At 51.3% G+C, this 12,910-nt stretch overlaps 1 protein-coding gene across 5 annotated transcripts in view; it reads right to left on the minus strand.

The window, feature by feature from the left end:
- The window catches only part of CENPC (centromere protein C), a 1,046,742-nt gene that overhangs the window by 680,184 nt on the left and 353,648 nt on the right, over positions 1–12,910 (minus strand). The gene's annotated exons all lie outside the window — the stretch shown is intronic.

Raw genomic sequence — 12,910 nt, forward strand, 5'->3', positions numbered from 1 at the left:
TCCCCCCCACACCCACGGACCACACACGAAACCTCCGCATCCTCCTGGACTCCTCACTTTCAATGAACCACCAAATCAACGCAGTTTTGTCGCCCTGCTTCCACCCGCTCCGCCTCCTTCGTTAGATTTTCAAGTGTATCCCCACCAAGTCCAGGAAAATGGTCCCCAATGCACTCATCAGCAGCAGACTCTACTACAGCAACAACTCTACACCGGAACCAACTAGAAACTGCAGAAAAAAATGGAGACCACCCAGAACGCCTCAGCCAGACTCATTCTGAACATCCCACTCTGCAACCACATCACCGGCTACCTCTCAACAAGAGAATCACCTTCAAGCTTCTCACACACACCTACAAAGTCCTCCACAACACTTGACCTTCATACCTCAACCACCGCCTCTCCTTCTACACTCCCACCAGACATCTCCGCTACGCCCAACTGGCCCTGGTCACTGTCCCACGAATCTGTAAGACCATGGCTGGAGGAAGATCCTTCTCCTAGCTCGCTGCAAAGACCTGGAACCCCCTGCTTCTGCACCTAAGGCAATCAGCACCATCGCTGCCGCAATTCAGGAAGGAACTCAAGACCTGGCTCTTCGACTGAATCGGAGATCCCTCTCCCCCACACTGCCCACCGCTCCTTGAGAACCTCATGGGAGAGTAGTGGTGTTTTATAATTTACCAATGGATTAATTGATCCCAGTGACCCTCTACTTGAGACAATTGAGAAGCAAGGCACTCTTGAATGGGGTACATGTGAAGTCATTCATGAGGAACAATGGAACTGCTGGAAGCCATAATTCCAAGAAGGAACAATAGTCTGTTCTGTAAGCTGACTATTTGGTTGAAAGACAGGAAGCAGGTTGTGACTCTCGAGTGACTGGGTTTAGCATTCTCCGGGACTCCAACATGGACCCTGGGAAGGGTTAGATCTGAAGAGGTTGCATGTGATAATTTTGAGCATTTATGATAAAGCGAAGGCTGTGGAGCAGGGACACTTGAGTCTGTGCTGGACTCTTGCTCTTGATCAGTCAATCGAAGTAGGGGAAAGACGTGCATCCCCTCTCTTCGCATATGCGCACCCTCCCCAGCTAGGCACTTCATAAACACCATTATGATTGTGCAAACACCAAAAGGAAGTACTTTGAACTGGTAGCATTGCTCAGTGACCACAAAGCTAAGGTCCCGTTAATAAGCCGGGTCTTTATGTAAGTATGAATCCTTAAAGTTAGACGTTATCATGAAATCATCCTGTTAAAGCAGGGGGATGTCATGAAAAAAATTTCTGGTGGGGCGAGGCTTGGCGGGCGTAGAAGATGGCGGCTGGGCTCTGAGCTCTGTTGTGGCTCTGGCGTGTCAGCCGCACCGGATAACTATTTGAAACTTTTAAAACCCTCCCCATGCAGCGAAAGGTGCTATGAAGGCGATGGTGTGACTGCGGAACCTTCAAACAAAGCAGAGCGCGACTATTAACAGGATCTTACCCGCAGCCTGCTCACACAAGATGGCGGCGTTCACCTTCCTCACAGAAGAGTCTACAGCCATGCACCGCAAAGGAATACGCTGAGGCGCATCACAGTGGTAATTTCTACCATTCTAGAAGTTCTTCGCCTCACGTTCTACTTGACTCATTACTGGTGCGGTATTAGCGCTGTCCATGGTAGGCTGTGTCTTGCTGATACCACGTATAAGCATGGCTCGGCGGGACTCTGTGGGTTAGCTAATTAACTCAGGACGAGGTGTCATTTATGCATTTTCACGACACTTGCAGCTACTTTAAACGGTCCTGTGCAGAAAATACCTTTTGGTCAGCTGGTATCTCTAACCATATTTGAGTGCTTGCCTCACAAGAAAAATGCTACTTACCAGTATGCATCTGTCCTTGGCATGTAGAGCTGCAGAAGATCATACTTTTGCATAGATCGCCATCTGGTGTTGGGCTCGGATGCTTGCACCTTGTTGTTGTCTTGAAAGAAGTCTTTGTAGTCACGAGATAGGGGACTCCTCCCTTGGACGATAGTGCGCATGGGCATCGACTTCATCCTCAGATTGTTTTCCGCCATGATGGGAAATGATGGAGTTTGTAAGAAACAAAAAAGATGTCCATGTGAATGTATCTAAGTAAGATAACACTGGAACAGATACAGGTTCCGGGGAGGCGGGTGGGCGTATGATATTCTGCAGCTCCACATGCCAAGAGCAGATGCATACTGGTAAGTAGCATTTTCCGTTTGAGACATATGAGCTGCAGAATTCATACTTTTGCATAGACTATACAGCAGTATCTCCCTTAGCGGTGGTCACCTGTATTTGTTGCAGTGGTTTGGAAAAGTGTTTTTAGAACAGCCTGGCCTACAGAAGCCTGTTGCTTCGCCTGCACGTCTACACAATAGTGTTTGGTGAAGGTGTGTGTAGTAGACCATGTCGCTGCTTTACAAATGTCTTCTAGGGGAATGTTCCCTAAGAATGCCATGGAAGCCCCTAGTTTGCGTGTTGAGTGCGCTCTAGGGGGAATTGTTAATTTACGCTTTGCCTTATCGTAGCATATTTGAATGCATTTGACTATCCACCTGGCAATTCCAGCTTTAGAGATAGGGTTTCCTTTATGAGGTGGAGAGAAAGCTACAAACAGTTGGTTTGTCTTTCTAAAAGGTTTAGTCCTGTCAATGTAATAAAGTAAAGTCTTTTGACGTCAAGTGTGTGAAGAGCTCTCTCTGCTACAGAACCACCTTGTTATGATGTATTTGTAAGAATTGTTCTTGAATGGTTAAAGCCTGGATCTCACTTACTCTCCTGAGTGAGGTGATTGTGACAAGGAAAGCTACTGTCCATGTAAGGAACTGGCACAATGTTTTCTTGTCTCCTGATCCTCACAAAATGGCGATGGTCCCTGGAGCTATGTTTTAACCACCTTTTGTACCCGCTTCTGTGATGTTTCTTTAGGTGAAGCACAATGTTTTGAACAGTTTTTGAACTGCTTCAGCAATCCCTAATACAACATCACAATGATGCCACCCCATAATTATCTGGGCTCTGACCACATTTGACCAATAGCCTCATGTTGTTATCTTTTGTTAAGATGACACTGGAAACCTCACAAAATGGCGGTGGTCCCTGGGGCCTTGTTTAGAGTATGAGGTCACTATAATAGTCTCAACGTTGTGCACATGAGATTCTGTGGTCAACTTTCATAACCCAGGATTAACGTTGATGTGGCATCAAACAGACCTTGTACATCAAGCTGCAGCACCAGCTCCTGCTTCTAATATATATGCCTAAGTAAATCTTAAAGGCAACTGTTGCAAGTGTTTTAACTGAGTAGGTGTCTTATCTCATATTGTGGGCCAACCTCTCTATCATTTGCTTGGGTAATAAGCCTTGTCATCGGAGTCCTCTGACCCCTTCAGTGTGTAGTCCTAGCACCCCTGCGCTCCATTAACAAGGGCTCACTGTAGGAGAGTAGGGTCTGCTTTCTATGTTCACCCCCACTTTTTGCTTTTGCTTCACTGGTTTTTGACTTAGATGTGGCTGTGGGCCTGCTAATCAGACCCACAGCCCAGCTGTTCTCTCTCTAAATTCATACTATGTACTTTAGGTACATAACCCAATTGGTAAGGATCACCTTATAGGTCCCTGTACAGTGTACCTTAGGTACCCAGGGCCTAGGTGTACCCTAGGCCTACCAGGGGCTGCAGCATGTACTATGCCACCCCTGGCTGGCCTTCCATTATGACACAACTGGCTGATCACTCAGCTGGGGCAAGGTCGTGTAATCACCCCTTGCTTAGGCATAGTATTCCTATGCCTACCTTATATATAGACACATGGGTAACCTATCAGTCACTCCTATGGCAGGCCTAAACAATCCTGAAGGCAGAGTGCTTGGTAACATGTGAGATGGTGCTCTAGCATGAGCTGAGCCTGTCTGCAGCTTTCAGAACCATGTCCTTATAGCTGTTCTATGATATTGTCTACCATATACTCTTAAAGTGCCTTATAATCCTCGCGGTTATGGTAACTGTGGTTTGGCTTTATTTAAACATGTCGTGTAAGGTGTCTAACACTGTGGAATACTACCCCCACACCGTTTCTGGTGGTGAGGATAGTATTCCCCCCTTCTAGAGGGAGAAGACATGTTAAAATCCTACTATCCGGTTAAAGTTAACCAGAGCCCCAGGATCACAAAGTGGATGCTGCTGCCACAGACACAAGTCTGACCTCCTGCTGCTGGGAGCCCTTCCAGCGAAGGAGGCTTGGACAATAGGTTTCCTGCCTTGGGAGGTGCTAGCACCACCCTAGACAGGCCTTAGTGTATTGGGGCAGGGAGGGATGAATGAAATGAGACACTGCCTGGGGCACACAAGGTGTCCCATGCATAGTCCGGTTCAAACCGGTGCTGGGGCACTCCAGCCCCAGTCCTGGCACGAAACTGGACAAAGGGAAGGGGGTGTAACTACCCGCCTCCCTGGTCCCACCCATAGGAGGGACCTAGCAGGTAACCCAGCCCCCCAGATTAGTATAAGAGTGGGAGCTGAGTCCCTAGGACTTTAGATTATCCTGAAAACCTGCAACTTGAACAGAAACTCTGGACCTTCGATATTCGACTACGGAAGAAGACTGAAGAATCTCCCTTGTGGCCAAGGAGTGGCCACCCTGTGCAAACAGGCACCATCAAGCGACCTGCCGTTTGTTTTGCCTAAGTTCTACGAGGAACCGACTGCAGAACCCGACCAGCGCATTGACTTCCAGACTTCTCCGACCCTGATCCACATCCACAGCAAAGCTGAGATCCGTGGAGGCGACGAGAGACGTGGGACCGGCTACCTGGGAAAATTGGCTACTAGCTTCTGAGGCATCCTCGAAGTTGTGCTCTGGGGATTGAGAAGCCCCAACCCCGAGCACCATCTGCACCGAAGATCAGCCCTCCACACTCAACGAGTTCTGCGTGGGGCCCTTCTGCATTTTCCTGCTCGACGCGTCTGTCCGGTTGCTTGCCCGTTGGCTAGTGACCTCTGCGACGACGAACCTTTGACTTTCCACTGCTGGTTTGGCTCCTCCAGACTGGCCCTTGCTTCCCTGTGAAAGAGAAGCACCTCAGGGCTTCCTGGTCTGCAACAGAAGCGACTCCTTCATTCTGCATGGGTTGCGCTTGCCAAGGCTTGTTGTGTCCCGACTCGACATCGACGCCGCCGACAGCAATAGCCTCCGTGGGGCAGCTAGGCTCCTGGTTCTGGTCGTCCTCGACGCCTCCTGGTACCCGTGGCTGCTGCGACAAGCTTCACCTCTTCACCTGCATCTTCACGACATCGTCTGGTTCCTTCCCGGCTCCTGGCTGGTGACCTAGACTCTGTCCCCTCTGCTTGCAGGTATCCTCCTTCTTAATTCCATCCTTGGAATCCACCGGACACTCTTCACTGACTGCCTGTCAGCATCTTTCTTCAGGCATCCATAGGAGTCGACGACAAAACCCGACGCAAGTTCACACCTATGCACCCACAGCCCGTGGGCTAGGTAACTTGAGTACTCCGGTGCTCACAAGGGTATTGACTATCCTAGTGTCTAGTTTCCAAGTCTCTAACTCCTAGTTCCTTCCGAAGTGTCCTAAAACTCTTAATTTCTAAACATTACTATTTCTATCGACTTTAACGCATTACGCGTGAGTGTTTCCACTCTGCACCTGAATCCCGTGGGCCTCCCACTGCCTAGCAACCGATAGGATAGTGTAGCCCCAGCGATTCCCTAGGCCTAGGCCTAACCTGTGTTCGTGACAGTGGTTCTTATACCACTTACTTAGTATATGGTTTGCGTGGCCCCTAGGGCCTAACTGTATTACTTACCTGTGTGACTTATGTATGCTTAAATAAGACTGTGTTGTACTTACCTCGAATCTCATAAAGAGTGCTGAGGGTATTTTGACTAGAATAAATACATTCTATTTTTATAATATATCTGTTGTGGTGTCCTTTCATTTGGTATTCAAGGGATTGCAAATAGTATAACAGCTGGCTTCACATGCCATACAGAGTTTAGCCTAAGACTGCTCTTGTCCATACTACCACTAGGATAGCTGGTCTATAAGGTTGACTTTACAACCAATCACCATAAGGGTTGTTTGGACTGATACAAGGTGTACACTAGAACTAGTGACATCATATATCAGGTCAACTTCTCACACTCACCATACGCTAACAAGGGCCCATTAGAAAGGGCTCTGCTCTCCATAAACAAGGGCTCACCATACATCTGTCTCTAACTTTAACTTTTTCACTACGCTTGGCCTCTCAGTATTGAGTCTCGATATGTCTGACTCTAGAGACAGTAACAGGAAAGAGAAGGAAGTCACAGCCAACTTAAAACTTTCTAAACAATCACTGCTGATTCCAGAGTACCCAGTGAAAGGAAACCCAGGCTATTAATCTACGTTAGAGGCCATACTCCTTAAGCTAAACTCAGTACATTATATAGCTCAAATCACCAAGACAAATACAGACTTGCTTCAGGTAGAGGTTGCTGGCTTTCGCAAAGACCTCCACGACCTAAACATCCAGATTTTTAATGCTGAAACAAAAATAAGATCGGTTGAAAACTACTCCAATAACAAGTCAAGCAACTCCATATTTCTGAGCGCTAAATTCTGAGTGTAAGAGAGGGATGTGCTTCGGTGCGTCGGGTTCTAGAGAAGTTTAGTAAGTATAATCCTATCCTGCACCTGTCCTATATATAGTCTTTGTCTCCTGACTCTTAAATCAGGCGACCTCCACCAATCCTTTTGGCCAGGGGTTGGGTTCCCCGTTTTCACCTAGGTAATTATCTTTCTATCTTACATTTTTGCATATTCCTTGCAAAGCGTGAGTTATTGTGTCTTTTGTCTCTTCATCTATCACTACTAATGTTTTGGGATTGTTGAATGTATTTGTGTATCTAAATGTTATTTGATAAATGAATTTTTTCTCACATGAAAGTTGATGGAGTTTGCATTGTGAATCTGTACAAATGAGCGTTAATTTTGATTGAATTATTAGATAAAATCTATTTAATCTTACTTGGAGTCTGTGATCATTTTATTGAAAAGATATAAAATAGATTAATTAATTTCTTAATATCACCATCAACTACTCAACTAATGGTCCATTGACCAAAGGAAGAGAATTGATCTGTGAAGATTAGTTAGGCATTAACATAAGTCAGATCAAAGAAAATAAAACTTGACCCCCAGCGAAACAGTCAGGAAATCTGAATCTGTATAGGGGCCAATTGTGAATGATACGTTGATGTGTGAAAAGGTTATCCTGGCCTTTCGCTGGATCACTATTAATGGTGCTATGCACAAATACAACCTAGAATTACTGGAGCAGTTTACTGTGGAGGGAAAAAGTCAGTTACCAACTTTTGAAGGAGATGGGCAGCCCTCAATTATCGACTGTATACTGATTTCAGAATCTGGACGAGGGCAGATAGAGAAGTTGAAGGTGATAGAAAGTTTTTTTAATGACCACCACCCACTATTTTTGACCCTCACACTTAATATGATTCCCCAGGAGTGACTTTGTTTAGCTCCTAATGAACAAGTTACTTACCTTCAGTAACGATGTATCTGTAAGAAACATTACTTAGTTAGATTCCTCACCTTAGAATATCCCTAGGCGTCAGGCTGGATCCGGAAAGATTTTATCAGCAATACCCCTTGCGCGTCGCTAGGCGTCGTCTGCGGCTCCGCGTCGTCGGCGGCGTCGTGCGCCGGAATGACGTTGTCAGAGTACTTAGACGCCGCCCTTGCGCGCTGACGTCAGTTCTTGTACACAGCTTTCCGCGCCAGGAACGCAAAGCCATGCAAGAGACCGACACTGGTGCCAAAAAGTCTAGGGCCCTGAAAAGGATAACCTTAACCCTAGATGTCGGTTCGCAGAACGGGGAGGATGGGTGGGTCGGTGAGGAATCTAACTAACTAATGTTTCTTACAGATACATCGTTACCGGAGGTAAGTAACTTGTTCATCTGAAAGAAACACGTTAGTTAGATTCCTCACCTTAGAATAGATACCCCAGCAATACCAACCCAGGTGGTGGGTCTGCGAACCAAGATCACACCAGAAAGTCCTGGAGAACAGAACGGCCAAAGAAGCCGTCTCTCCGGACTTAGCTGTCCAGGCAATAGTGCTTGGCAAACGCGTGCAGCGAGGCCCACGTTGCTGCCCGACAGATGTCCTGCAAGGGGACTCCTCGGCCCAGGGCAGTAGTCGCCGCTGTGGCCCGGGTGGAATGGGCTCTCAGCACTACAGGAGGGTCCTTTTTAGCCAAGGAGTAACACGCTTTTATACACAATACGACCCACCGCGAGATGGTTCGTTTGTGTACTGCCCGCCCTTCCTTAGGACCCACGTAGCCAACAAAGAGTTGGTCGCCCACCCGGAACTGTTTGGTGCGGTCCAAATAAAAGGACAGCGCCCGTTTTGGGTCCAGACGGTGGAGCCTCTCTTCCTCTTTCGAAGGATGCGGAGGCGGAAAGAAGGTAGGCAATGTGACAGACTGCCCGATGCGAAAGGCAGTCACCACTTTCGGAAGAAAGGAAGGACGAGTCCGGAGGACAACCTTGTCCGGATGGACAGAAAGAAAAGGAGGCTTAGAAGATGGAGCCTGGAGCTCACTCACCCGTCTAGCGGAGGTGATGGCTACCAGGAAATCAGTCTTCAGAGTCAGAAGACGAAGGGGACAATTATGAAGATGCTCAAAGGGAGCGCACATCAGAAAGGTCAAGACCAGGTTCAAATCCCACTGAGGCATTACGAAGGGGACAGGAGGAAACATGTGAGTAACGCCCTTTGAGAAACGAGAAACAACAGTGGATTTGAAAAGAGAAGGCTGATCAGGAAGCCGTAAGAAAGCAGAGATAGCAGAAAGATAACCTTTTAGGGTGCCCAGAGCAGAGCCCTGCTGGGCCATGGAAAGAAGAAAGAGGAGAACCTCAGAAAGAGGGGCGGAAAGGGGATCCACAGCCTTTGCTGTGCACCATGCCACAAATTTGTTCCACCTGCAGGCGTATACCGTTTTTGTGGAGGGACGCCTGGCTGCCAGAATCACATCGCAGCCTTCAGGAGGCAAGTCGAATGGCATCAACTGTCGCCGCTCAATCTCCACGCATGGAGGTGCAGACTGGACAAGTTCGGGTGGAGGACCGTCCCCTGCTGCTGCGACAGAAGGTCCTCCTGAAGAGGCAGTCGTATCAGGGGATCGATTGACAGACGGTGTAGCTCGGGATACCAGTACCTTCGTGCCCAATCCGGAGCCACCAAGATGACTTGGACCTGGTCGCGTCTGATCTTCTTCAGCACTCTGGGCAGAAGTGGTATAGGCGGAAAGGCGTACAACAGACCGCAACTCCCCTCGCGACGAAAGGCGTCACCGAGCGAGTGCTGCCTTGGAAACTCCAACGGGCAGAACGGCTGACATTGTGCGTTCTCTTCGTTGGCGAATAGATCTAACCAAGGCTCTCCCCACTGCCGAAAGAGGCCTTGCGCCACGTCCGAGTTTAGACGCCATTCGTGATCCATCATGCACTGGCGGCAGAGTTTGTCTGCTCTGGTGTTCAGAGAGCCTGCCAGATGTTGAACCACCAGGGTGATGCCCTGATGTTCCAGCCATGTCCAGAGGCGCAGAACCTCCTGACAAAGGGTCCACGACCCCACCCCGCTCTGTTTGTTGCAATACCACATGGCGGTGTCCGTGAACACCTGCACCACACTTCCCCGGAGAACGGGAAGGAATGCCTTCAGTGCAAGGCGGATCGCTCTCAGCTCCAAAAGGTTGATATGGAGCCGAGACTCTGCCGGAGACCAGAGTCCTCTGATCTCCGCCTCCCTCATGTGGCCCCCCCATCCCAGGAGGGACGCATCCGTCACTACTACGTGCTCCGGTTGGGGTAGGGAGAGGTATCTGTCGCTGACCCAATCGCGGTCCGTGAGCCACCACTGCAACTGCTTCGCAGTGCCCTCCGAGATCAAGGCATGGTCGAACAGGTTGCCCCGATGCTGGGCCCACTGAAACTTCAGGTCCCACCGCAGAGCCCGCATTCGCAACCTGGCGTGATGCACTAACAGGATGCAGGAGGCCATCAGACCCAGAAGCCGCAGCACCAACCTGACCAAAACCCGGGATAGAGGCTGAAAGATGGAAATCAGAGCTTGAATATCCCGGACCCGCTGCTCCGGAGGATAAGCCCGGAACTGCGCCGAGTCCAGAACCGCTCTGATGAAGAGGAGCTTCTGGGAGGGACTCAGATGCGACTTTGACACATTGATGAAGAACCCCAGCAAATGCAGGAGGTCGGCCGTAGTCTGGAGGTGGGACACGACTTGCTGGGGCGAGCCCGCCTTCAACAGCCAGTCGTCGAGATAGGGGAAGACTGGAACCCCTGATCTGCGCAGATGAGCTGCGACCACCGCCATCACTTTCGTGAACACCCGAGGGGCACTGGTGAGTCCGAAGGGGAGCACGGTAAACTGAAAATGCTCCTGACCCACCGTGAACCCCAGGTAACGCCGGTGGGCCGGCAGGACGGGGATGTGAAAATAAGCGTCCTGCAAGTCCAACGCTACCATCCAGTCTCCTGGGTCCAGGGCAGCCAGAACCTGAGCTAAGGTGAGCATCTTGAACCTCTCCTTCTGGAGGAAGGCGTTGACGCTCCTGAGGTCCCAAGAAGGGCGTAGGACCCCTTTGCCCTTCTTGGGAACCAGAAAGTAGTGGGAATAACACCCACGGCCTACTTCTGGACCAGGAACGCGCTCAACGGCCCCTTTGGCCAAGAGGGCCGTAACTTCCTCCCGTAGAAGATTCAAGTGGTCCCCCGACATGCGGTGGCACTGCGGTGGCATGGCTGGAGGGGTCATCTCGAAGGGGAGGGAGTAGCCCCTTCGGCCGATTTGCAGCACCCACCTGTCCGAAGTGATGGAACGCCAGTGGAGCAGGTGATGGCGAACTCTGCCTCCCACTGGCGTGGAATGGGCCTGGAAGCACGGACTAGGAAGGCTTTGAGGCGGATGCTGCTGGGGTGGATGTGGATGGACCGGCACGTTGTCCCCCTGTACCGCCTCAGCGGAATCCACGTGGAGGTTGGTTCTGCAGCCTGTGGCTAGGCGGACGTGAGGGGGCGCCCCTTCCTTGGCCACGAAAGGGGCGAAAAGCGGAAGTTTGTGGTCTTGGGACGAGTGGCCCAAGGACTTGGCCGTAGCCCGGGAGTCCTTAAAGCGCTCCAGCGCACTGTCCGCTTTGGCGCCAAAGAGGCGATTGCCATCAAAGGGCATGTCCATGAGGGTGCTCTGGGCATCCCCGGAAAAAGACGTGGACCGCAGCCAGGCGTGACGACGAAGCGCCACCGTGGACAACATTGCCCTGCCAAGCGAGTCCGTCGTGTCCAAACCACATCGGATGGCATACCGTGCTGCATCCCGCCCGTCGGCAAGAGCCTAGGAGAGCCGTGTTCGGGTCTCCTCCGGACACAGGGGCAGCACGTCCTCCACCGTATCCCACACAGAGTGGGAGTAACAGTCCAAGAGACAAGTGGTGTTAATAGACCGCAGCCCTAAACTAAAGGTCTGGGAAGTAGAGGCCTGGATAACCAGGCTCTCAGGGGTGGGGTGTTGAGACAGAAAACTGGGATCGCCCGGAGCAGGGCGTCGTGCGATGTTCCGATCCACAGGAGGTACTTTAGAGGGCTTGGACCAGGTGCCCTTGAGAATGTCCATCAGTGCTTCGCTAAACGGCAGCAGAGGCTCCGAGGAGCTTGCTGACGGTTGGAGCACCTCGGTGAGGAGGTTAGTCCTCACGGCCATAGTAGGGAGCTCCAGCCCGAGGGCTTACGCAACGACACAGAAAAGGTAGCACCTTCCTCCGAAGCCACGGTCGGAGGAGAGATGAAGCCAGTGTCAGGGGCGGTATCAAGTCCACTGGCATCCCCAGCTCATCTGCCCAGTCCCGTGATAACTGGCTCTGGTGGGCCAGAGTGTCCTCAGACCCCTCCCAGTCGCCCCCGTCATCCGATTCCTGATAAACAGGGTGAATACCCGGAGCCGGACGGAAGATGAAATGGTCATCAATCGGTTTCGGATGCGGCGCCGGGCCCGGACCGGGGCTGAACCAGGGAACGGCGTCGTCCGGAGACGGCGCCGGGGGTGGAACCGGTGTCGGCGCCGGAGGAGGAGGCGTCGTGAGGTCGACCGGCACTGACTGAGATCCAGGCCTGGATCCCACGGGGACCTGCGGCGTCGGGACCGAAGTCGACGACGGCGCCGGGGCCGCCGGCTCGCTAGGTCGCCCAGTCGAGCCCGCGGGGCCCGAAGGCACATCGGCAGGCGTCGACGGCGGAGCCAGGCCCCTCATGGCCGAGAGGAAAGCACAGATCTCCGCGGGAGTCACGTCAGTCCCAGGGACCGGTGCGTATGGGGACAGACACGGTTCCTCGACCACCCGGACCCTCGACTGAGTCACGCGACCGGCGAGGGGAGTCCGAAGAGCGATGTTGTCTCTTGGACTTCTTACTATGCTTCGACTTACCCGAAGACTTGGAACCCGACGACGGGGATGGTGGCTGCGGCTCCACGACCGGTCCTTTGACCTCCTCCTGGATCGTGAACGGCGCGGAGCCGAGTGCCGGAGCTCGAGAAGCTTGCGGGAACGCTCCCGCCTAACCTTTGAGGTCAAAGCCTGGCAGTCGAGGCACGACTCAGAATCGTGGTCGGCCCTGAGGCAGTAAAGGCACCGGTGATGGTGGTCCATTGCCGACATTAGTCGGTGACAGGAGTCACAGGCTTTAAACCCAGGCATCCTACCGGCACCAGTTCGAGTCGACGAGTAGACAAAACAGTCTAAAAAGTTTTTATCAAAAAATGACTACAGGGGTAAGCTCTTCCCGGATCG

The sequence above is a fragment of the Triturus cristatus genome, chromosome 2_1, assembly GCF_964204655.1.
Source record: "Triturus cristatus chromosome 2_1, aTriCri1.1, whole genome shotgun sequence".
Classification (NCBI taxonomy): Eukaryota; Metazoa; Chordata; class Amphibia; order Caudata; family Salamandridae; genus Triturus; species Triturus cristatus.